Source organism: Nomascus leucogenys, chromosome 12 (assembly GCF_006542625.1).
Source record: "Nomascus leucogenys isolate Asia chromosome 12, Asia_NLE_v1, whole genome shotgun sequence".
Taxonomy (NCBI): domain Eukaryota; kingdom Metazoa; phylum Chordata; class Mammalia; order Primates; family Hylobatidae; genus Nomascus; species Nomascus leucogenys.
The window spans coordinates 54,817,991-54,841,200 of record NC_044392.1 but is presented as its reverse complement, the minus strand read 5'-3'; the positions used below and the strand labels follow the sequence as shown (position 1 = coordinate 54,841,200).

Here is a 23,210-nt window from a genome sequence, read left to right as displayed (position 1 = left end):
TTTTGGAGATTTTTTGGGGAAAAATTTTGCTTAACTTTGACTCAGGCAGGGAATATGGCATTATGGTCTACATGTAGAGGGAGATTTTGGCCTGTGGGTCTGGAAAGCAGGGTTTACTGTTATCAATCACATTTCTGAAAGAATAAAAATGGTTCAGTGAAGGGATGGGTTGCCCCTCCACACCTGTGGGCGTTTCTTGTTAGGTGGAATGAGAGACTTGGAAAAGAAAGAGACACAGAGACAAATTATAGAGAAAGAAAAATGGGCCCAGGGGACTGGCGTTCAGCATACAGAGGACCAACACTGGCAATGGCCTCTGAGTTCCCTTAGTATTTATTGATCATTATTGGGCGTTTCCTGGATAGGGGGAGGTGGCAGGACAATAGGATAACAGTGGAGAGAAGATCAGCAGGTAAACACGTGAACAAATGTCTCTGCATCATAAACAAGGTAAAGAAAAAAGTGCTGTGCTTTTGATGTGCATATACATAAACATCTCAATGCTTTCAAGAGCAGTATTGCTGCCAGCATGTCCCACCTCCAGTCCTAAGGCGGTTTTCTCCTATCTCAGTAGATGGAATATACACTTGGGCTTTACACCGAGACATTCCACTGCCCAGGGACGAGCAGGAGACAGATGACTTCCTCTTATCTCAACTGCAAAGAGGAGTTCCTCCCTCTTTTACTAATCGTCCTCAGCACAGACCCTTTAAGGGTGTCGGGCTGGGGGACAGTCAGGTCTTTCCCTTCCCACGAGGCCATATTTCAGACTACCACATGGGGAGAAACCTTGGACAATACCTGGCTTTCCTAGGCAGAAGTCGCTGCGACCTTCCCCAGTGTATTGTGTCTCTGGGTACTTGAGATTAGGGGGTGGTGATGACTCCTAACAAGCAGGCTGCCTTCAAGCATTTGTTTAACAAAGCATACCCTGCACAGCCCTTAATCCATTTAACCCTGAGTAGACACAGCACATGTCTTAGGGAGCACAGGGTTGGGGGTAGGGTTACAGATTAACAGCAGCTCAAGGCAGAAGAATTTTTCTTAGTACAGACCAAAATGGAGTCTCTTATGTCTACTTCTTTCTACACAGACACAGTAACAATCTGATCTCTTTCTTTTCCCCACAGTTCAGGTCAGGCTGTGGCTCATGTCTGTAATCCTAGCACTTTGAGATGACAGGCCAAGGCAGGTGGATCACTTGAGGTCAAGAGTGAGAGACCAACCTGGCCAACATGGAGAAACCCTGTCTCTACTAAAAACACGAAAATTAGCCGGGCATGGTGGCAGGCGCCTGTAATCCCAGCTATTCAGGAGGCTGAGGCAGGAGAATCACTTGAACGCAGGAGGTGGAGGTTGCAGTGAGCTGAGATGGCGCCACTGCATTCAAGCCTGAGGAAAAGAGAAATAACTCCATCTCAAAAAAAAATAAGATAAAATAAAATAAAGACGGTTCACTACTTAACTCCACATATTATTATGTGAAAATGTATCACTCAATTTTAATAGCAGATTTTAAAAAATTCCTTTTCTTGTGCTCACCAGACAAGGTTTGGTAACAAATACCAGTCACCAGCACAGATGAAGCAATTCAAGGAGAGCCATAAACAGGACTACTATTATGTTCCCCTAAAAACCATCCCTAGAATGCAATCTCTTCTCTACTTGTCACAAAACGAACACAATAGTCCACTATATAAAGTCCCAAACACAGGAAAATGTAAATAAAATGAAGTCTGCTTTCCAAATATTTATTCTATTCAGACCCAGTCATGGGGACCAGGGATTAGGAAATGACTACAAAGAGGTTCAAGGGAATTTGGGAAGTGACAAAATGTGCTGAAGCAGAACTCTGCTGATGGCTGCACAATTTGATAAATCAACTTACATCATTGAGTTGTACACTGACAGTGGGTGACTTTTATAACAAGTAATTCTTTAAACAAACTTTTGGGTTTCTATTTCAACATGGAAAGAGCTAGGCAGTCACCACTTGTCCTCACAGCTAGAAAAAAGCTGAACAAACTGAAAGTCAACCCTTCTAGGGTGGACCAGAGAATTGAGGTCACAGGGAAAACTGCCACCCTAAAAATGAGAAACACAGGCTAACACACAAGGAGTCACAGCTCACAGGGAAGAGAAGCTACTGGGGACAGCAAGTGGGAGGAGCACTTAAATGGTATTGACAGATTACTAGAAGCTGAGGGTAGCCTGGCTAGAGCATTAAAAACTCCTTGAAGACCAGACTAAGGGGGAATCTCACACATTTCCAAGTTTTACTACAATGATCTCAACCAGGTTCTCATGATGAAGTTCAGAAAAAACCCTGACGTTTGGCACTACCAACTTCAGGACTTACATTAAGCTACAGTAACCCAAATAGTGTGAAGTTGGTGAAAAGAAAGCACACACAAACAGATGCATGGAAAATAATACAGAGCCCAGAAGCAGGCCTACATACAGTCCACTGATCTTCCATGGAGGTTTAGAGACAATTTAAAACAGCAAAGATAGCCTTTCCAACTAGTGGTGCTAGAACAGCTGGACAACCACATGCAAAAAAATAAATAAATCTAGGTATGCATGTTACACCCTTTATAAAATAAATCTTACATGTAAATGTAAGGTGCAAAACCATAAGAATCTAGGAGATAACACAGGAGAAAATCTCGGGGATCTTGGGTTCAATGATGGCTTCTTAGATACAAAACCAAAAGCACAATCTACTAATGAAAAAAATTAAGTTGAGCCTCATTAAAATTAAAAACTTCTGCTCTGTGAAAGACACTGTTAAGAGAATGCAAAATGCAAGCCACAGACTGGCAGAAAATATTTACAAAATAATCTGATGGAAAAACTGCTGTCCAAAATATATGAAGAATTCTGAGAACTAAACAACACAAAGCAAAAAAAAAAAAAAAAAAAAAAAAATAGGTGAAAGATCTGATCACCTCATTAATAAGATATACAGATGGCAAGTAAGCATATGAAAAAGATGCTCGAAATCATTTGTTGTGAGGGAATTGCACATTAAAACAACGAGATATCACTGTAAACCTATCAGAATGGCCAAAACGTAAAAAGGTGAACACATCAAATGCTGTCAAAATGAGGAACAACCAGAACTCTCCACAGCTAGTGGAAATCAAAAGTGTACAGTCACTTTGGAAAACTTAAGTTCATTCAAAATCCTGCACATAAGTACTTACAGCAATTTTATCATAATTGTCAAAACTTGGAAGTACCCAAGATGTCTTTCACCAAGTGAATGAATAAACAAACTGTGTTGTGGCCATACAATGAAATCTGATTCAGTGATTTTAAAAAACAAGCTATCAAGTCATGAAAAGACGTGGAGGAACTTAACGTACATAATACTAGAAAGAAGCCAGTCTGGAAACCTACATACTGTACAATTCCAACTCTAGGACATTCTTGGAAAGTCAAAAAGATAGAAGTAGTAAAATGATGAGTGGTTGTCAGGGGTGGAGGAGACGAGGAGGCACGAAATGGTGAAGCACAGGGAATTTTCAGCAGTGAAACTATTTTGCATGATGCTGTATTGGGGATTTAGGACATTACGTAATTGCCAAAACCCATAATCTGTGAAACTCAAAGAATGAACTCTAATGTAAACTGTGGACTTTAGTTGATAATGATGTATCAATAGTGGTTCATCAATTGTAACGAATGGAGCACACTAATACAACATACTAATAGGGGAAATTGTGTGCTGGAGGACAGGGGAGCCTAGGAGAACTCTCTGTACTATCCACTCCATTTTTCTGTAAACCTAGAACTGTTCTAAAAAATAATATCTATTACTTTGTTTTAATTAGGATGCAGCAGCCCCATACCAAGGTTTTGGTGGCATCCTGTTATTGTTTGGTTAGTACTTGGCATTGAAGTGCACCAACCTGGAGTCAGAGTGGTTGGAGATTTCAATGCCTGTGCCATTTAGCTCTAACCTTGGGGTGCCCCTGGAACACAGATAGCAGATCAGTTAGGTAGAAGCAGCCTCAGTCATCTAGAAGAGCAGGCTTCTGGTAAGGACAGGTACAAACCATCTGGGTGGTAGAACTTGGTGAAGACTAGGAACCAGTGAGACTCAGCAGCTGCCCCAGTGGCACCGAAAAATCAGAGGAGGAGGAGGCTGGGAGGAGCTAAGGGCTACAGGACCTGCAAGACAGAAGCAGCTCCAGAGATTTTGGTAAATAATGTAGATTTCAGTGCAGTGTGCTCTATTCAAAAAAGTAGAACGAAAAGGAAAGAAAAAGAGAGAGCATGCGAGAGAAAGAGAAGGAAGGAAAGAATGGAGAGAGGGAAGGAGGGAGGGAGGAAGGAAGGGAGGGGAGGGAGGGAGGGGGGGAAGGCAGGGAGGGAGGGAGGAAGGGAGGGAGGAAGAAAAGAAGGGAGGGAGGGAGGAAGGCAGGAAGGGAGGTAGAAAGGAAGGGAGGGAGAGCAGAAGGGAAGGAGGGAGGGAAAGAAAAAAGAGAGAGAGAAAGAGAGTGGGAGGGAAGTAGGGAAGGGAGGGAAGTAGGGAAGGAAGGAAGGAAGGAAGGAAATGAACAAATTTACATGAAGATGAGAACATCCAGGGGAACTTACACCACCAGTATTTTCCATTAACAGGAACACGCTAACTAGTTCTTAGAGAGAGACGCACTACTGTAAAACCATATACTGTTTCCATGGGGTACAACCCCTTCTTCCTCCTCTGAAACACATTCTGTCTCTGGCCCACTGTTGCCAGAGACACTGAGTCTTGTCTTTGGATAAGTTCTGGTGCCCACAAGAATGAGATGAGACAGTGGACCCCAGAACACCAGGCCACGATCTTCCCTGCTGCTCCTTGTCCACTCCAGAAGCTGCCCGGCTGCAGGTGGGGGCCTCTGCCCCTGGGTCTGATGTCGTCCATTTGCCATTCTCACTGGATTTCTCTCCTCTCCCTGCACTGGCTCCCACTCCCCCAGGACCTGGTGGGCGGCCACGTGAGAAGGACACAAACAGGCCATGCCCCTTTCTTTCTCCCCCTCTCAATGCCTGCAGTGGTGGGTTCCGTGGGGTAATGACCTGAGATTTACTCATTATGGGGTCTCTAGCCCAGAGCAGGGCCTGGTACCTAATAGTCACTCCATGAATGCTCAGTGAAAGAAGGCGTCCACCACAAGGTCCTGGGGAACCAAGAATTCCACTGTGGCCCATAAATTCTAAGTCCTATAGGATTCTGGAATGGGAGATGGGAACGGCCTTCAAAAGTGGCCTCTCTTTTAACCCATTATACCGGCAGCTGAGCCATGTTTCCCCATCCTGGACACATCTAGAGGGCGCTGCCTAAAACCACACACATCTCCCCACCCAGGACAGTGCAGGGGCCTTAGCCTGGGGGATGTGGGTGGACAGGGAGGGGGTGAGCCATGAAAGCTGAAGAGGAGAAAGCAGGTGAAAGGGGATGGCAGGGTGGAAACAGAGACAGAAATGGGGGCAGAGCATGGGGGGTAAGAGGGGAAGAGCGAGGAGAGGGATGCAGATCTAGCTACTAAGGAAAAGTCTTGGAGAGAACACTGTCCTCTCCTGAAGTAAAATCACTTCCACCTGACCACGGCACTGCAGGTTGAGGGCGGCACACGCTGTGAATATTTGTTCATTCATTTAACAAATATTAATTCAATATCTGTTTCATGCCAGGCAAGGCCCTGCGATGTTTAGGGCCCTTGGCATCTTCCCTTCACATCTGAGTCATAATAGAAAAAGGACTCTCTGACTGCATCGAGCTGGCAATGCCTCAGGGTTTTTACCTGTGGGATCTGGCAGCTCTTCATTCGGCCCACACCGTGTGAGGCTGCTCTTGGTGCACCGAATGGGGAAGTTTCTACATCAGTGCCTCGGAGAGTCCACTGGAAGCCCTGGACAGTGGGAGTCGGTGGCACCCCCAGTGTGGAGGCCAAGAGCACACAGCACTGAAGCTCCAGACACCCTCAGGAGGACAGTAAGTCACGGTAAGGTGAGAGCCTGGGTCACCAGGAACCTTCGCCTGCGTCTAAACAGGATTTGCTCTCAGATTGCCTATGAGATAAAAGAGAGAAATCAAGGTTAACATTGAGATTTGGGGCTTTGGCAACTTGAAGGATGGAGCTGCCATTTACGGAGACTGGGAAGACCCAGGGAGGAGCAGGTTGAAATGTGGTGGGGAACTAGAATTGGTTGGGTTCCTGTCATATGTAACCAACAGTCCTCACCAGCCTCGGCAACATAGTAAGACCCTATCTCTGAAAATAAAACATGAAAAATTAGCCGAGCATGGTGGCGCACACTTGTAGTCTCAGCTACTCGGAAGGCTGAGGCAGGAGGATTCCTTGAGCCTTGAATTAGAGGTGAGATATTATGGCACCACTGAACTCCAGCCTCGGGGGAAAAAAAATAAAGAGTCCTGACTAAATACTTGAGTAGCCAGGGAAGTTTTCACAAAGTAAGGAATATTTGAGGCAGATCTTACTGAACAAGAATTTGATTCTTTCTGTTAGGGAATTAAGAGTGTGTGGGTGTAGTTAATGCTTCTTTGGAATCGCATCTACTGGTCTATCTAGTCTATCTGTACATGTATATTCTATAGGCTGTCTCGCTGAGCTTTCGCTAGGTTATGCTACAGTAACAAAAGCCCCAAAATCTTAGCAGCTACACATACAAAGGTTTATTTTTCATTGACATTTCCTTTTATGGCAGGTTGACTGTGACTCTGCTCTATACAAGCTATTTTATTTTTTAGATGGTGAAAACCATGACACTTGGAGATTGTTGAATATGGTATTAGTATGTTCATTCATTCATTCATTTAGCAAATATTTATTCAATATCTGTTTCATGCCAGGCAAGGTCAAGTACTGAGAATACAGTGGTGAATAAAAGAGACAAAATCTCAAATTTCCAGGAGCTTATATTGAAAATGAGATTAAACACATACAAAATAATCATAATAACAACAATGAATACTGTATTCATAAATAATAGCTGTAAGAGATTTTAGTAAATCTTTTAAATTAGAAAAATATAAAAATTATTAAAACTAAAATGGCCAGGGGTGATGGCTCATGCCTGTAATCCCAACACTTTGGGATGCCAAGGTGGGAGGATCATTTGAGCCCAGGAGTTTGAAACCAGTCTGGGCACTACAGGAAAACCCTGTCCATAAAAAATAGAAAATTAGCTGGGCATAGTGGTGCATGCCTGTAGACCCAGCTACTAAGGAGGCTGAGGTGGGCAGACTGCTTGAGCCTGAGAGGTCAAGGCTGCAGAGACTCATGATCATACCACTCCACTCCAGCCTGGGCAACAGAGCGAGACACTGTCTCAAGAAAAAAAAAAAAAATTATTTGATGTAGTCCTAAAACTATTATGTAGAATACTATTGTTTACATCACATCACGTCAGCCCTTTAAATGGCTTAACACTTATTTAGGTACGATGCATAGTTTTCCCGGTAATTACGTATACCTAAGAACAATTAAGTATAAAAGAGTTACTGCCTTGACAGGAAGATTGTAAAAATTGTAAAAAGATAAATAAATAAATAAAAGAGTCAAAACTGTAGCTCGGTGAGGCTCAAATAACATCTAATTCAAGTCACAATGAACATCTAGCAATCACTGTGAACACCATATAATTCACTTAATACATTTTGCCTGAACGCCCAACACATCTGAATTACCAACACCCATATGTAGCCAAGAAACTGACAATCATTTATAAATTATCATGTATGACTCCATCTGCTCTACACACTTATTTTTTAAATTTTACTCATTTATTTATTATTTTTATTTTTTGTAGAGACGGGATCTCACTATGTTGCCCAGGTTGGTCCAGAAACAGAAACAGAAACAGACCCACACTAATTTCATAAATCGGATGACTGTATGGTGCCAAAACGTTGGAAAAAATGACTGTACGGTGCCGAAATGTTGGAAAAAAAGTGCCAAACGGTGCAGAAGGAAAAGGATAGTCTTTTCAATAAATGGTGCTGGATCAAGCAGACACATCCATGTAGTAAAAAGTGAATCATAGCCGGGTGGGGTGGCTCACGCCTGTAATCCCAGCACTCTGGGAGGCTTAAGTGGGAAGATTACTTGAGCCCAAGAGTTTGAGACCAACCTGGGAAACATGTTGAATCCCCATCTCTACAAAAAATCTGAAAATTACCCAGGCATGGTGGCACACTCCTATAGTCGCAGCTACTCAGGAGGCTGAGGTGGGAGGATCGCTTGAGCCAGGAGGTGGAGGTTGCAGTGAGCTGAGATCCTGCCACGGCACTCTAGCCCAGGCAATAGAGTGAGGCCCTGTCTGAAAAAAAAAGAAATGCAAAAACTAGAATAAAATTGCTATAAGGTTAACACAGAAAAATGTGTTCATACTCCTAGGTTAGGCATTAATTTCTTAAAGAGGACACAAAAAGCAGTAACCATAAAGGAAAAGATTATAAAGTACAATTTCATTAAAATTAAGACTCTCAGGCTGGGTGCAGTGGCTCATGCCTGTAATCCCAACACTTTGGGAGGCCAAGGCAGGTCTATCACCTGAGCATATGAATTCCAGACCAGCCTATGCAATGTGGCAAAACCCCATCTCTACTAAAAATACAGAAAAGAGCTGAGTGTGGTGGTGCTCCCCTGTAGGTCGCAGCTACTTGGGGGCTGAGGCAGGAGGATCACCTGAGCCTTGGGAGGTCAAGGTTGCGGTGAGCTGTGATTGTGCCACTGCACTCCAGCCTGGGAAACAGAGTGAGATCTTGTCTCAAAAAGAAAAAAAAAAAGTTAGAGAATCTCCATTCATGAATAAGCACCATTAAAAGAGTGAAAAGGCAAGCTAGATTGAAAACAGGGAAATGCAATACATATATATCTTAGAAAGGACACATATCCAGGATAAAGTATTACAAATCAACAGAAAAACAAGCATATCAATGAAAATTGGATAAAAAGATTTAACAGGCACTTCACAAAAGAGGACATATAAATGGCAATAAAAGATACTCAATCTCAATACCAGGAAAATGCAAAATGAAACCACACTGATATATTACTGCACCCCTACTAGAATGGCAAAATAATTTTTAACTGACAGGCATCAGCAAGGATGTGGTGTAACCAGAATATCCCTGCTAAATGGTATAACCACTTTGGGAAAACGTTCAACAATATGTAATACTGAAGTTTTATCATTCATATACCTCTAAAACCAACAATGCCACTACTACAAATATACCCCAGTCTAGTGATGTTCTATTTCATGATCTGTGGTTGTTCACTTGGTCAAAATTCATTACCTGTACTTTTTTTTTTTTTTTTCTGTGACAGGGTCTCACTCTGCCACCCAGGCGGGAGTGCACTGCCATGATCACGGCTCACTGCAATCTCAACCTCCTGGGCTCTGGTGATCCTCCCACCTCAGCCTACCGGGTAGCTGGGACTACAGGCACACACCACCACACACAGCTAACTTTTGTATTTTTAGAGAGATAGGGTTTTGGCACGTTGCCTAGGCTGATCTGGAAATCCTGGGCTCAAGGCATCCGCCCACCTTGGCATCCCAAAGTGCTGGGATTACAGCTGTGATCTACACGCCCGGACCACCTGCACATTTAAAATTGTGAACCTCTTCTGTATACTTCAGTAACTTTTCAAATATTTCTTTGACACAAAGTTCTCAGAAATCTTAAAGCTAGCATTTCATAACAGAAAAAAAGAGCTTCTGGTTCACTGGTGAAATTTTACTAATAAAATTTAAAAACAAAAAGCTACTATAACACATATCAGCTCAGAACAAAGACTAAACACTACCAGCAGATCTTTTCTTTCACTTCGTGAAGCACTGGGATTCATTCTTTCGGCAAAGAAAGGATGAACAACACTGTAACCCAAAGGAAAGATACCACTGCAAGCAAAGACTTCTTTTCAAAAGCAGCTCTAGCAGCAAAAGATAGGAGGAAAGCAAGGAAACCACACCAAACGTCTTGGTTAACTCTTCCGAGAAAGGACGCCAAATGAGATGATCTAACAAGCCAGAAAGACAGACAGACACAGGGAAATCACAGCAACTCTTTGGAGTAAAAACACCAACCCCCACAATCCAACCTACCGGAAATCCTGCGCTGAATTTGAGGCTTCCCCCACTAGTCATGAGGTGATTCAGTGATGGCTACAAACGCTCCTCATGTGCATGCTGGACCTGGCACACCTGGCTTGCCCATCACCAGCCTGGAGACACCGCCAGGAGCAGAATCCCGGAGGCCAATAAAGACCCCAACTTTGCAAGTCAGGGGCGCGACTGGTCTCGCCTCTCAGGTCCCCAGAGGGAACCGATTTCTGACCTCGAGGGTGGGGTGCAGGGTCAGTGTCCTCCACAGGATATACGAGGACGTGCCCCCGAAGCTGCTCGTCCCTCCACCCCCTGGGATGCCATAGAACACCCGCCAGCGAGTTTCTTCACCAGCGCCCAAGAGATGAGGGCTGCGGGCGGCAGCGGCAAGCGAGGAATCGAGCGCAGGGAACTTAAGCCCCGGTGGGGCCCGGAACACACGCCTCCCCAACCCCCCACCCCGCCTCGCCCTCCGCCGCTCGCAACAAAACTTGCGACAGCCGCTGCTCGACCCAGCTGTGTACCCGCCCGCCCCGGACTCACCGCCCGCCCGGCCTGGCGCGACGCCCTCACCTCGGAAACGGTGGGTGGACTTCGCTGTAAACCGTAACTTCCCATCCAGACGGCAGCCGCGCCGCCGCGCCTTGGCCCGCTCCTGGCGCCACAGGTCACCCGTCCCGCGTTCCCAAAAGCACCGCGTTCACTCAGAATCAGGCAGCCTGGCGACCCTCACCTACCCCTCCCAATACCGCCGCTGTCTCAACCGCCGCCCAGCCCATAGCCTGCGGCCAGCTGGCTCCTCAGGGTCCCGCTTGGCGGGTCGGGAGAGCCCAAAGCGCAGGCGCAGGCGCAGGCGCAGGCGCAGGGGGGGCCTTAAAGGTACCTGGCCGCCTCTACCACACAGCGGGTTCGCGCGGGCCAAGAAAAGGAGTAACCGAGCGGATGGACCGAGTGCAGCAGAGACCGGGAAATCCCTCTCTCCCCTCCGCCTTCTTTCAAAGCACCAGCCCTTGACCCTGCAAATCGCTGATTTCCCGGGCCACTTGAACCGCCCCTGCCAGGTTAAAGAGGCGGAAGACACACCCCCGCGGGGACCCGGAGCGACCCCGCGCTGAGGACTGCAGGCCTCGCGCTGCCGCACCGCCCCCGAGTCTGACTTCCCTGCCCGGGCCTGCGGTGCAGACGCGCAGACGTCGGAAGGCAACCCCCAGCTCCCCCGAGAGGTGGCCTTAGGTCACTCGCAAAAACAATAACCAACACGTCAATGGCACTTGTAGTTATTTTCTAATTTAAATTAATAACAGTTTTTGCAGATGGGCTTCCACTGAAATAAGCCTTTGAGAAAAAGAAAAACTTTTTCTTTTTCAACAAGATTAGGAAATACCAAGAAATAGGAAGTAAAGCCATGCTGTCCACCCAGCTAACAACTTTGAAAACTTGAAATTTTATCTAAGGCAAATGTTTGCATAACTTTAGGTCATGCCATTATTATTATTATTATTATTGTTATTTGAAACAGAGTCTTGCACTGTCGCGTGCAGTGGCGCAATCTCGGCTCACTGCAACCTCCGCCTCTTGGGTTCAAGTGATTCTCCTGTCTTAGCCTCCTGAGTAGCTGGGACTACAGGCCCACACCACCACGCTCAGCTAATTTTTGTATTTTTAGTAGAGAGGGGGTTTCACCATGTTCGCCAGGCTGGTCTCGAACTCGTGACCTCAGGTGATCCACCAGCCTCACCCTCCCAAAGTGCTGGGATTACAAGCATGAGCCACCCACTGTGCAAGGCCTGCTGGAAATAATTGTGAGAAATAAACTCACCCGTCCAAATCCAAAGAATGGACTCAGAGACCCGGAAAACAGCAGAAGTGCGACTTTTAATGACAGTCTTGCAAGATTGGGTGTCTGGTAGGCAGGCACACCCAGTAGGCTTACAACAAGCAATTTATCCCCTAGTGTGGAAGTGCCTCCCCCAGTTCCTCATAGGCTGAATACTATGGGGTCACAATATTCCCGGATGTCGCCTATTGGATCTTGGGTTGGGACTTTTAGGTTTTTTTTTTTTTAGGGTTGTCTCCCTGTATTGTATTTTGTTGCAGCCCATAATGCATTGCAATCATGGTCAGCTCGGGGGGCTTTTCAAGTATTTGACTTATGACCTGGGCAGTCAGGCAAGCTGATAAGAATAGATGTAGTGAACTATTTTGCAGGCTAGTAAATGTTCATTCTAGACTAAACTCTTTGGTTCAGACAAGGCAACTAAGGTGGGGGAGTGGGGGTGGGCGACAAGCGGGCACCAGCTATTAAAGCAGCGGCCTAGTATATTCTGTCCTTCCATAGTTTGCAGGCCCAAGCCTAACTTCCTACAATAATTATATACAAAAGTTTTAAAGAGGGATAAAAGAAAAGAGGGGACGTCTCAAATGAATACACTTAAGCTCCCCCCTCAAGAAACAAGAAAAAGGCAAGTAAAAGAAACCTATAGCAGGCCAGGCACAGTGGCTCACGCCTGTAATACAAGCACTTTGGGAGGCCAAGGTGGGTGGATCACCTGAGGTGAGGAGTTCAAAACCAGCCTGTCCAACAAGGCAAAACCCTGTCTCTACTAAAAATACAAAAAGATTAGCTGGGTGTGGTGGCACCCGCCTGTAATCCCAGCTATTCTGGAGGCTGAGGAAGGAGAAGCGCTTGGACCGGGGAGGTGGAGGTTGCAGTGAGCTGAGATCGCACCACTGCACTCCAGCCTGTGCCGTGGGAATGAGACTTAATCTCAAAAAAAAAAAAAACCTAAAGCAAATGGAAGGAAATAATAAAGATAATAGCAGAAATCAATGAAACAGAGACTACACTCATTACAGACTGCAGATATCAAAGGGATAATAGTAAGGGAAAAGTTATTTAAAATTCTGTACACACATATATTTGACAACCCAGATGAATTGGACAAATTCGTCGTAAGTATCAACTACCACAACTTACCTAAAGCAAAATAGGTCATCTGAGTAGCTCTGCAACTGTGAAAATAATTGGATTCCTAATTTTAAAATTTCCAGAAAGGAAAGCTCCAGGTCCAGATGGTTTCACTGGAGAATTCTACCAAATGGTTGAAGAAAAATTAACATCAATTCTTTTTTTTTTGAGGCGGAGTCTTGCTCTGTCTCCCAGGCTGGAGTGCAGTGGCGCAACCTTGGTTCACTGCAAGCTCCGCCCTCCAGGCTCATGCCATTCCCCTGCCTCAGCCTCCGGAGTAGCTGGGACGACAGGTGCCCGCCACCATGCCCGGCTGATTTTTTGTATTTTTAGTAGAGACGGGTTTTCACTGTGTTAGCCAGGATGGTCTCGATCCCCTGACTTTGTGATCCGCCCGCCTCGGCCTCCCAAAGTGCTGGGATTACAGGCGTGAGCCACCGCACCCAGCCGAATTAACATCAATTCTATACAACCTCTTCCAGAAAATAGAAGATGAAGGAACACCTCTCAGCTATTTCTGTAAAGCTATGATTACCCCAACTCCAAAACCAGACCACAAAATAGTTTATCAGTCAATGAAGGAAAATCATTTGACAAATTCAACATCTATTCATGATAGAAATAAAGAAGGGAGGCCAGGCTCTTTGGCTCATGCCTGTAATCCCAGAACTTTGGGAGGCCGAGGTGGGGAGATCACCTGAGGTCAACAGTTCGAGACCAGCCTAGCCAACATGGCAAAACCCCGTCTCTACTAAAAATACAAAAATTCGCTGGGCGTGGTGGCAGGCGCCTGTTATCCCAGCTACTAGGAGGTTAAAGCAGAGAATTGCTTGGACCCGGAAGGCGGAATTTGCAGTGAACTGAAATCACGCCACTGCACTCCAACCTGGGTGACAGAGCGAGGCTCCGTCTCAAAAAAAACCAAAAACAAACAAAAAAAGAAATAAGAAAAAATAGAAGGGAAGAAAGAGAATATTTGACAAGTATCCGAAACATAGGAATACAGGACTTTGTCAGCTCGATAAAGACCACTTACAAAAAAATTCACAGTTAACATCCTACCTCACGGTGAAAGACTACATGCTTTCCCTCTAGGACTGGGAACTAAGCAAGGAAGACCACGCTCACCACTGATATTTCACATGACTATCCTACCCAAATCAATAAGGCAAGACAAGGAAATCAAAGGTATACACTGGGAAGGTGGAAAAGATCAACTTTGCCCTATTCTTCCTGCTCATTACATCTAAAAACCTTGGGCATTGTATATAAAACAAACATAGGAAGACTGAAGGGCAAAGAGAAGATAGGAGGCCATCTGGCTTCCTCAAGACCCACAGAAAGCCAGGAGACGAGTTCCCAGGATTCCTGCATGCCCCCCCCCCCATACATCCTAGGTGTAGAGCCAAAGGAGATGGCAACCCATAAATACCAACGGCTACAGATCCAACAAACCCCAATACAATCCTGCTCTCTCTAGGCAAAGGATCAGCAAAGGGGCAGTCTAGCAAGACAAAGCACTTATATATGATCATCAGTTTCCTCAGGTCAAGCACCGTGGAAAAAAGGCTGTGGCTGCATCAACATAAAAGCTAGCAAAATCCCAGTGAGGGGCTTCGGGTTTCACACTTGCGCAGGTGTAATGACATATGCTAAACCGCCACCTTGCCCGGGGGTTCTTTAGGTTCCAGCATTTTATTTATCATGAGACACACAATGACTAAAATGCTGGAAACTAAAGACTGAGAAAATACCTCAAAAGCAACAGAGAAAGATGACCTCTTACCTAGAGGGGAAAAACAATTTCAATGACAGATGTTAGAGGAGGAAGCTGGGGCTGTCAGCATCATCCCTGCCAGGTGATAATATGTTTACCTCCCTGTCAATAGAAACTACATTTGGAGCCCAGACTTCATTAGATGGTCATGAGGCACCTCTCCCTCTGTCTGCTAGGCTGGTATCAGAGGAGTCCTAGTGGAGAATCAGGGCTTTCATCACCACCCAGCAGTAACAAGGCCCCCCTTGTCCTGTGGTGTCACTGGAGGCCATGTGGAAAGCAGTAATGAAACACTTCTACCCACCCAGCCAGGGAGGTAGCAGTGGAGGAGGAGTGGGCTGCTGGAACTCCCTCCCCTACCTTAGCAGCTCCTCCACTCAGGGTGTCAACAGAGGTCGGTCAGATGAGCAACCTGGATTTCTACACACACCTGGCTACAATGAGATGGTACCACTCCCCTTCCCTGCAGAAACAGACTCAAAAAAAGGTAGTTAAAACAGAAGGTTTCAATAAAATCGAAACTCTGATAACACAATACCCAAAAGTCCAAGTTTCAATTGAAAATCATTCATCATACCAAGAACTAGGAAAATCTCATACTAAATGAAAATAGACAGCAAATACACGCTGGCAATGAGATGAGAGAGGTGCTGGGATTGTCTGACAAAGAGTTTAAAGCAGGCAAACCTGATGAAAATGATTTAATGAGTACTTATAAGCACACTTGAAACAAATGGACAAGTAGAAAGACTCAGCAAGTAAATACAAGACATAAATGAGAACCAAATGGAAGTATTAGAAGTGAAAAATACAACAACTAAAATAAAAAAAATCCAGCAGATAGGCTCAGCAGCAGAATGGATGGTGCAGAGCAAACAAATCCATATACTGCAGATGAAAACAACAGAAATTGGCCGAGCGCGGTGGCTCACGCTTGTAATCCCAGCACTTTGGGAGGCCGAGGCGGGTGGATCACGAGGTCAGGAGATCGAGACCATCCTAACACGGTGAAACCCCGTCTCTACTAAAAATACAAAAAATTCGCCGGGCCTCGTGGCGGGCGCCTGTAGTACCAGCTACTCGGGAGGCTGAGGCAGGAGAATGGCACGAACCCAGTAGGTGGAGCTTGCAGTGAGCCGAGATTGCACCACTGCACTCCAGCCTGGGCAACAGAGCGAGACTCCGTCTCAAAAAAAAAGAAGATAAAAAACAGAAATTACAGAATCCTAACAGGGAAAAAATAGACTAGGGAGAAAGTGAACAGAACCTCAGGGACCTGTGAAACTACCTCAAAAGTTCTCACTTTCATGTCGTTATCAGTGTCTGGAAGGGGAAGAGGAAGAAGACAAGGCTGAAAACATACTCAAAGAAGTAAATGGCTGAAAGCTTCCCAGATTTGGCAAAAGACATAGACCTACAGGCTCAATAAGCTGTGAGAACCCCAAATAGGATAAAACCCAAAGAGGTCTATGGCAAGACACGTGAAAAAATAAAATGTTGGAAAAGAAAGACAAGGAAAATATCTGGAAAACAACAGAGAAAGGTGACCCCTTACCTAGGAAGGAAAAGCAATTCCGGTGATGATGGGTTTCTCATCAGAAACCATGGAGGCAGAAAGAAGTTATGCAGTGCTTTTCAAGCCATGAAAGAAAATAGTTGTCAGCCCAGACTCCTCTGTCCAACAGGACATCTTTCAGGAATTAAGGGGAAGATCAAAAGAGTTTCAGATTAAGAAAAGCTATGGGAATCTCTGACCAGTAGTTCTGCCTTAAAAGAAAGGCTAAAGGGAGTTTCCTAGACAGAAAGGAAACGATTAAAGAAGGAAACTTGGGACATCAGAAAGAAAATTTTAAAAAACAGTGAGCAAAATAGGCCTTCTTTCTCCTCTTGTGTTTTCTAAAATATGCTTGACGGTTTCAGAAAAAAATCATAGCACCATTCGATGTGGTTCTAACTCTACATACAGAAAACGTTGCAAACAATTATAAACTGGAAGGGTAAAGAGACCTACATAGAAGGTTGCTTGTCTATCGTTCACTCAACTGGTGAAACAATGACACCAGTATACTGTGTGGTCAGATATAGATGCGCAGAGATATGAATATATATATATACCTGGAAAAACCAAGAGGGCTATACAAACACATATACTAAAAAATACTATGGATAAGGCAAAACACCATTCTCAAAGATGTTCAAGTCACCACAGCAGGTAAGAAAAATAAAACATACCCAGAAAATGAAACCAGAGAGAACAAACAGAAAAGGAAAAATAAAATGGCAGACTTAAGCCCTACCATATCAATCATCACATTAAATATCAATGGCCTAAGTACACCAATTGCAAGACACAGACTGGCAGAGTAGGTTAATGGACATGACCCAACTACATCCTGGCTACAAAGAGACTACCTTCAAATATGATGATACAGGCAAGTTGAAATCAAAAGGATTGAAAAAGATATATCATGCAAACATTAGCTAAAGGAAAGTAAGACTGGCTATATTAATGCCAGAACATTAATATATATTTTAATATATATTTTAATATATATTTCAGAACAAAGAAACTAATCAGAGAGAGAGAGGGACGTTATTAAATGATGAAAAGACCAATCCACCAACCCCTTCCCTGACAAAAGTCATAAATGTCTATGCAACAACAACTGAAAATACCGAAGAGATAGCTAGACTAATCCACAAATATAGCTGTATGCTTCGATGTCCCCCCTTTTCAAGAATTTATACAACAAGCAGACAGAAAATCAACAAGAATATAGAAGAACCCAACAGCATGATCAACCAGCAGCACTTAAATTGACAGTTTTAGAACACCCAACCACACCAGAATACACATTATTATGGGATGCATTGTGCCCAGCCCCCTAAAAGTCATATGTTGACTCAGAACATTAGTAGCCACTAGTGGTTTACTAATTAAAATGAGAAATTGCTACATACCTATCAGTATGGCCAAAATAAAAGCGTGACCACATCAAGTGCTGCCAAGGATTCAGAGAAAGTTGAATCACTCATACATTGATGATGGGAATGTGAACTGTTACAGCCCACTCTGGAGAATATCTGTATAGTTTTTCATTTTAAAACTATATGTGCAGCTACCATACCCCCTAGGAATTGCATTCCTTGCATTTATTGCAAAGAAATAGAAAACTCATGTCCACACAAAACCCATGTACTAAAATTTGTAGCAGCTTTATTTTAATAGCCAAAACTGGGGAAACAATGTACAGACAACTTTCATGAGGTGAATGGTTAGACAAACTGTGGTTTATATCCATAGCATCAAACAGTCCTCAATGGTTTTTTTTTTTAAAAAGGAACAAACTATTGATACCCACAATAACATGGATGAACCTTCACAGAATTATCTGAGTGGACAAAGCGTAATCCCAAAGGTTAGGTGTAGGATTTCATTTATGTAACATCGCTGAAATGAATAAATTATGGGAATGGAGACTAGATTAGTAGTTGCCAGGGGTTAAGGAGGGAAGGAGGAGCAGCACTGAAGAGACAGGGTCGTGGCTATAAAAAGGCAACATGATGAATCCCGGTGTTGATGGAAATGTTCTGCACCTTGCTTGTATCAATGTCAATCTCCCAGTACTGTGGCATTGCAATACATTTGCATTATACGCAAATATTACCATTTTGGAAATATTACCAAGATGTTACCATTGGAGAAAACTGAGTAAGGGGCACAAGGGATCTCTGTATTTCTCTCTGAGTTCTTAAGATTGTATGTGAATTATTAAAACATAAAAATTAACTTTAAAAAACCTAAGTATATTTCTCCTTGATTGATCGTGCCTTTGCTTAGAAAACATTAAGGGAACAATTTTTTTCCCAACACCTTTTATTTTCTTGAAGACAGTTTTAACAAAAGCTGTTTTTAGGGCTTTTCCTAAAAGTTTTAAACTTTTTTTTTTTTTGAGACAGAGTCTCTTTCTGTCGCCCAGGCTGGGGTCTCCTGCCTCAGCCTCCCAAGTAGCTGGGACTACAGGCGCCCGCCACCACGCCCGGCTAAGTTTTTGTATTATTTAGTAGAGACAGGGTTTCACCGTGTTAGCCAGGATGGTCTCGATCTCCTGACCTCGTGATCCGCCCGCCTCGGCCTCCCAAAGTGCTAGGATTACAGGCGTGAGCCACTGCGCCCAGCCTAGGGGATTCTTTGTAATGCGTCTCTTTAAGCATCGTGCTGGGGAGGCCATGACAATCCTTAGCTCTGGAGGTTTGGGGAGGAAACCTGGAAAAGGAAAGCCCCGGGATCATCTGGTTTGTCCTCCCCTGTTTTCATCTACTCTTTTCCTCAGGGAAGTTTATATGGGTCCAGGTGTCACATCACAGCTGCCGCACTGGCAGATTAAGAGCCGGGCGTGGTGGATCACGTTTGTAATCCCAGCACTTTGGGAGGCCGAGGAGGGGAGATCACAAGGTCAGGAGATCAAGACCATCCTGGCCAACACGGTGAAACCTCATCTCTACTAAAAATACAAAAAATTAGCTGGGCGTGGTGGTTCACGCCTGTAGTCCCAGCTGCTCGGGAGGCTGAGGCAGGAGAATCCCTGGAACCCGGGAGGTGGAGGTTGCAGTGAGCCGAGATCGCGCCATTGCACTCCAGCCTGGCCACAGAGCGAGACTCCGTCTCAAAAAAAAAAAAGAGCCGCTGACAAATCTCTTTCATGAAGGGGTAAGAGCTGCAGTTGGCCCATAGCAATGGAGTCAGAAGCAAGAGCAGAACCGAAAACACTTTTCTGTATGTCATTTTCTCTCTCCTACCTGTGAACATCAACCTTCCACACACACCGGTTCAAAAGCGCCTTGGTCTCTAAGGGAGGTTTACGATTTTTCACAGGTCCCCTAAGCCATGTTTCCTTCTTGCTTGTACAGTTCTTCCAGGGCTGAGTTTCAGGCGCTGGTCAGCAGTGCAGGCTAGTTCAATATCCTGGTTCAAAACCGTTTGTCTGGTTTTGCTGCTAGAGTAAAGTGCCTCCTAGACCAGAGATAAGACGTGTTCCCTCGGCTTCCATTTTCTAGAGATAATTGGTATCATTTCTTCCTTAAATATTTGGTAGTGAAACCATCTAGTCCTGGGGCTTTGTTCTGGAAGGTTGTTAATCGTTGCTTCAATTTCATTAATAGATAGAGAGCTATTTAGGTGAGATATTTCTCCTTGTGTGAGTTTTAGTAGACTGTGTCTTTCAGGGACTTGGTCCAATTCTTCAAGTTATCAAATTTGTGAGCAGAGAATTGTTGATAATCTTCATCTGTTATCCTTTTAATATCCATGAGATCAGTAGTGAGGACCTTCTTTTCATTTTGTTATTTGTAATGTGTATCTTCTTTCATTGTTTCTTGGTTCACCAGCTAGATGTTTATCAATTTTATTGATTATTTTAAAGAACTATGTTTTGGTTTGTTGATTTTTCTCTATTGATTTCTGGTTTTCAATTTCCTTGATTTCTCCTCTAATTTTTATTGTTTCTAGCTTTCCACTCACTTTGGATTTAATTTGTTCTTGTTTTCTGAGTTTCCCAAAATGTAAGTTCAGATTATTGACCGTACATCTTTTTTCTTTGCTACCATATGCATTGAATACTATGAATTTCTTTCTAAGCACCAATTTTCCTGCACCCAGAAATTTTTTATAAGTTGTATGTTTATTTTCATTTAGCTCAAAATTTGTAATTTGCCCTGAGACTTTTTCTTGACCCGTATGTTATTAGAAGTGTGTTGTCTGATCTCCAGTTTTGGGGTTTTCCAGCTATCTGTTGTTGATTTCTACTTCAGTTCCATAATTTGAATGGAGGGCATATTTGGTATGATTTCTATCCCATTAAATGTGTTGAAGTGTGTTCTATGGACCAGAATGTGGTGGATCTTGGTGAACATTCCATGTGACCCTAAAAACAATATGTATACTGCTCTTGTTGGATGAAGTAATCTAAAAAGTCGGTTGGATGCAGGTGACTTATGGTGGTGTCCAGTTTCACTATATCTTTATTGATTTCCTGCCTGCTGGATCTGTCAATTACTGATGCTGAAGTCTCCCACTGTAATAGTGAAATCTGTCAATTTGTCCTTGAAGTTCTATCAGCTTTTGCCCCTGATATTTAGATGCTCTGTTGTTAGGTGCATATCATTTAAGGATTGTCATATCTTCTTGGAGAAGTGACCTCTTTATCATTATGTAATGACTCTCTTTATCCCCATGATTTTCCTCCCTCTGAAGTCGGCTCTGTCTCAAATTAATGTAGCTACTCTAGTTTGTGTTTTGTTTTGTTTTGTTTTGACTGAGTTTCACTCTTGTTGCCCAGGCTGGAGTACAACGGTGCAATCTCGGCTCACTGCCACATCTGTCTCCCAGGTTCAAGCGATTCTCCTGCCTCAGCCTCCCAAGTAGCTGGGATTAAAGGCATGTGCCACCACGGCGCAAAAAAAATTTTGTATTTTTAATAGAGATGGGGTTTCATTATGTTGGTCAGGCTGGTCTTGAACTTCTGACCTCAAGTGATCCACCCGCCTCGGCCTCCCAAACTGCTGGGATTACAAGTGTGAGCCACGGCACCCAGCTGCAACTCCAATTTTCTTTTGATTACAATGAGTATGATATCTCTTTCTCCATCTCTTCACTTCTAATATCTGTGCCTTCTTATTTAAAGTAGCTTCATTGTAGACAACATATAGTTGGACCTCATTTTCCATTCTGCCAGTCTCTGTCTTTTAATTGGTGTACTTGGACCATTCACATTTAAAGTGACTATTGATATCATTGGATTAATATGTACCATATATGTAACTGTTTCTATTTTTTTACTTTCTTCATTAGTTCCTTTTGTGTCTTTTACTCTTTTTCTACCTTCTCTGGCTATAATTGAACATGTTATATGATCCTATTTTTTTCTTCTCTCTTACAAGACGAATTCCATTTCTTTTTGTTTTTTTTTTTTTGTTTTGTTTTTTTTTTTTTTTTTTTGAGATAGATTTTCGCTGTCTCGCCCAGGCTGGAGTGCAGTGGCGCGATCTCGGCTCACTGCAAGCTCCAATTCCCAGGTTCACGCCATTCTCCTGCCTCAGCCTCCCGGGTAGCTGGGACTACAGGCTCCCACCACCGTGCCCGGCTAAGTTTTTTTGTATTTTTAGTAGAGACGGGGTTTCACCATGGTCTCGATCTCCTGACCTCGTGATCCACCTGCCTCGGCCTTCCAAAGTGCTGGGATTACAGGCGTGAGCCACCATACCCGGCCCTTAAAAGAAAAATGGTGTTTTTGTTTTCACCCTATTGCTTGCCATATATACTTACAAGTAATCTAAGTCAACTTAAAGTAATGCTATGATGCTTCATGGGTCATGCAGGTATTTTAAAAACAAAATTCCTAATTCCTTTCTTATCACCCTTTAAAACATTGCTATCATTCATTTGATGTATTTGTAGCCATACTCATCCAATCTATTATTGCTGTTTTTCTTATTTTGACAGACGGTTATATGAATTAAGAATAAACATAATAAAATATTTTATTTTATCTTCATTTATTCCTTCTCTAAATTCCTTCCTTTGTGTAGGTATGTCTCTAACCTTTGTGGCTTTTTTCTTCTTTCTAAAGAACTTCTTTTAACCTTTCATGGAAGACAAAATTACCGGCAACAAATTCCCTCAATTTTTGTTTGTCAAGGAAGTCTTCATTTCTCCTTCACGTTTGAAGGGTAATTCTACAGAATTCTAGGTTGACAGGGTTCTTTTTCCTCTAACACTAAATAGGTCAGCTGCATGCTGTTCTTGCTTGCGTGGTTTATGAAGAGAAGTCTAATGTAATACTCATCCTTGGTCTCTAAGATAAGGTGTTTTCTTTCTCTAGCTACTCTCAAGATGTTCTTTGGTCTTTGATTTTCTACACTTTCAATATTATGTGTTGTGATGCTTAATTGTATTTGTAAATTTGGCTGGGCTGTGGTGCCCAGATATTTGGTCAAATATTATTCTGATGTTTCTGTGAAGGTGTTTTTTGATGAAATGAGACATTGAAATCAGTGGACTTTGAGTAAAGCAGATGACCCTCCATAGTGTGAGTTGGCCTCGTCTAGTCAGGTGAAGGCCTTAATATGTATAAAACCTGACCTCCCCCTAACAAGGAGTAATTCTGCCAGCAGATTCCCTTTAGACTTGAACTGCAACTCTCTCCCCTGAGTCTCCAGCCTGCTCACCTACCTCATCAGATTTGGTCTCACCAAGCGTCCACAATTATATGAGCCAATTCCTTAAAATCAATCTCTCTTTCTCCCTCTCTGTCTCTGTCTCTCTCTCCTCTCTCT

The 23,210-nt window shown here is 43.6% G+C and overlaps 1 long non-coding RNA gene and 1 pseudogene across 2 annotated transcripts in view; one reads left to right on the top strand and one right to left on the bottom strand.

Moving 5' to 3' along the window:
- Nucleotides 1–23,210, top strand: part of LOC100585076 — a 1,278,821-nt pseudogene that overhangs the window by 5,979 nt on the left and 1,249,632 nt on the right. The gene's annotated exons all lie outside the window — the stretch shown is intronic.
- On the bottom strand, nt 250–8,239 carry LOC115837642. The gene is made up of 3 exons (XR_004032680.1): nt 8,149–8,239; nt 5,799–6,066; nt 250–1,417 (listed from the first exon to the last, which is right to left on the bottom strand). It is a non-coding gene; the product is annotated as an uncharacterized LOC115837642 (long non-coding RNA).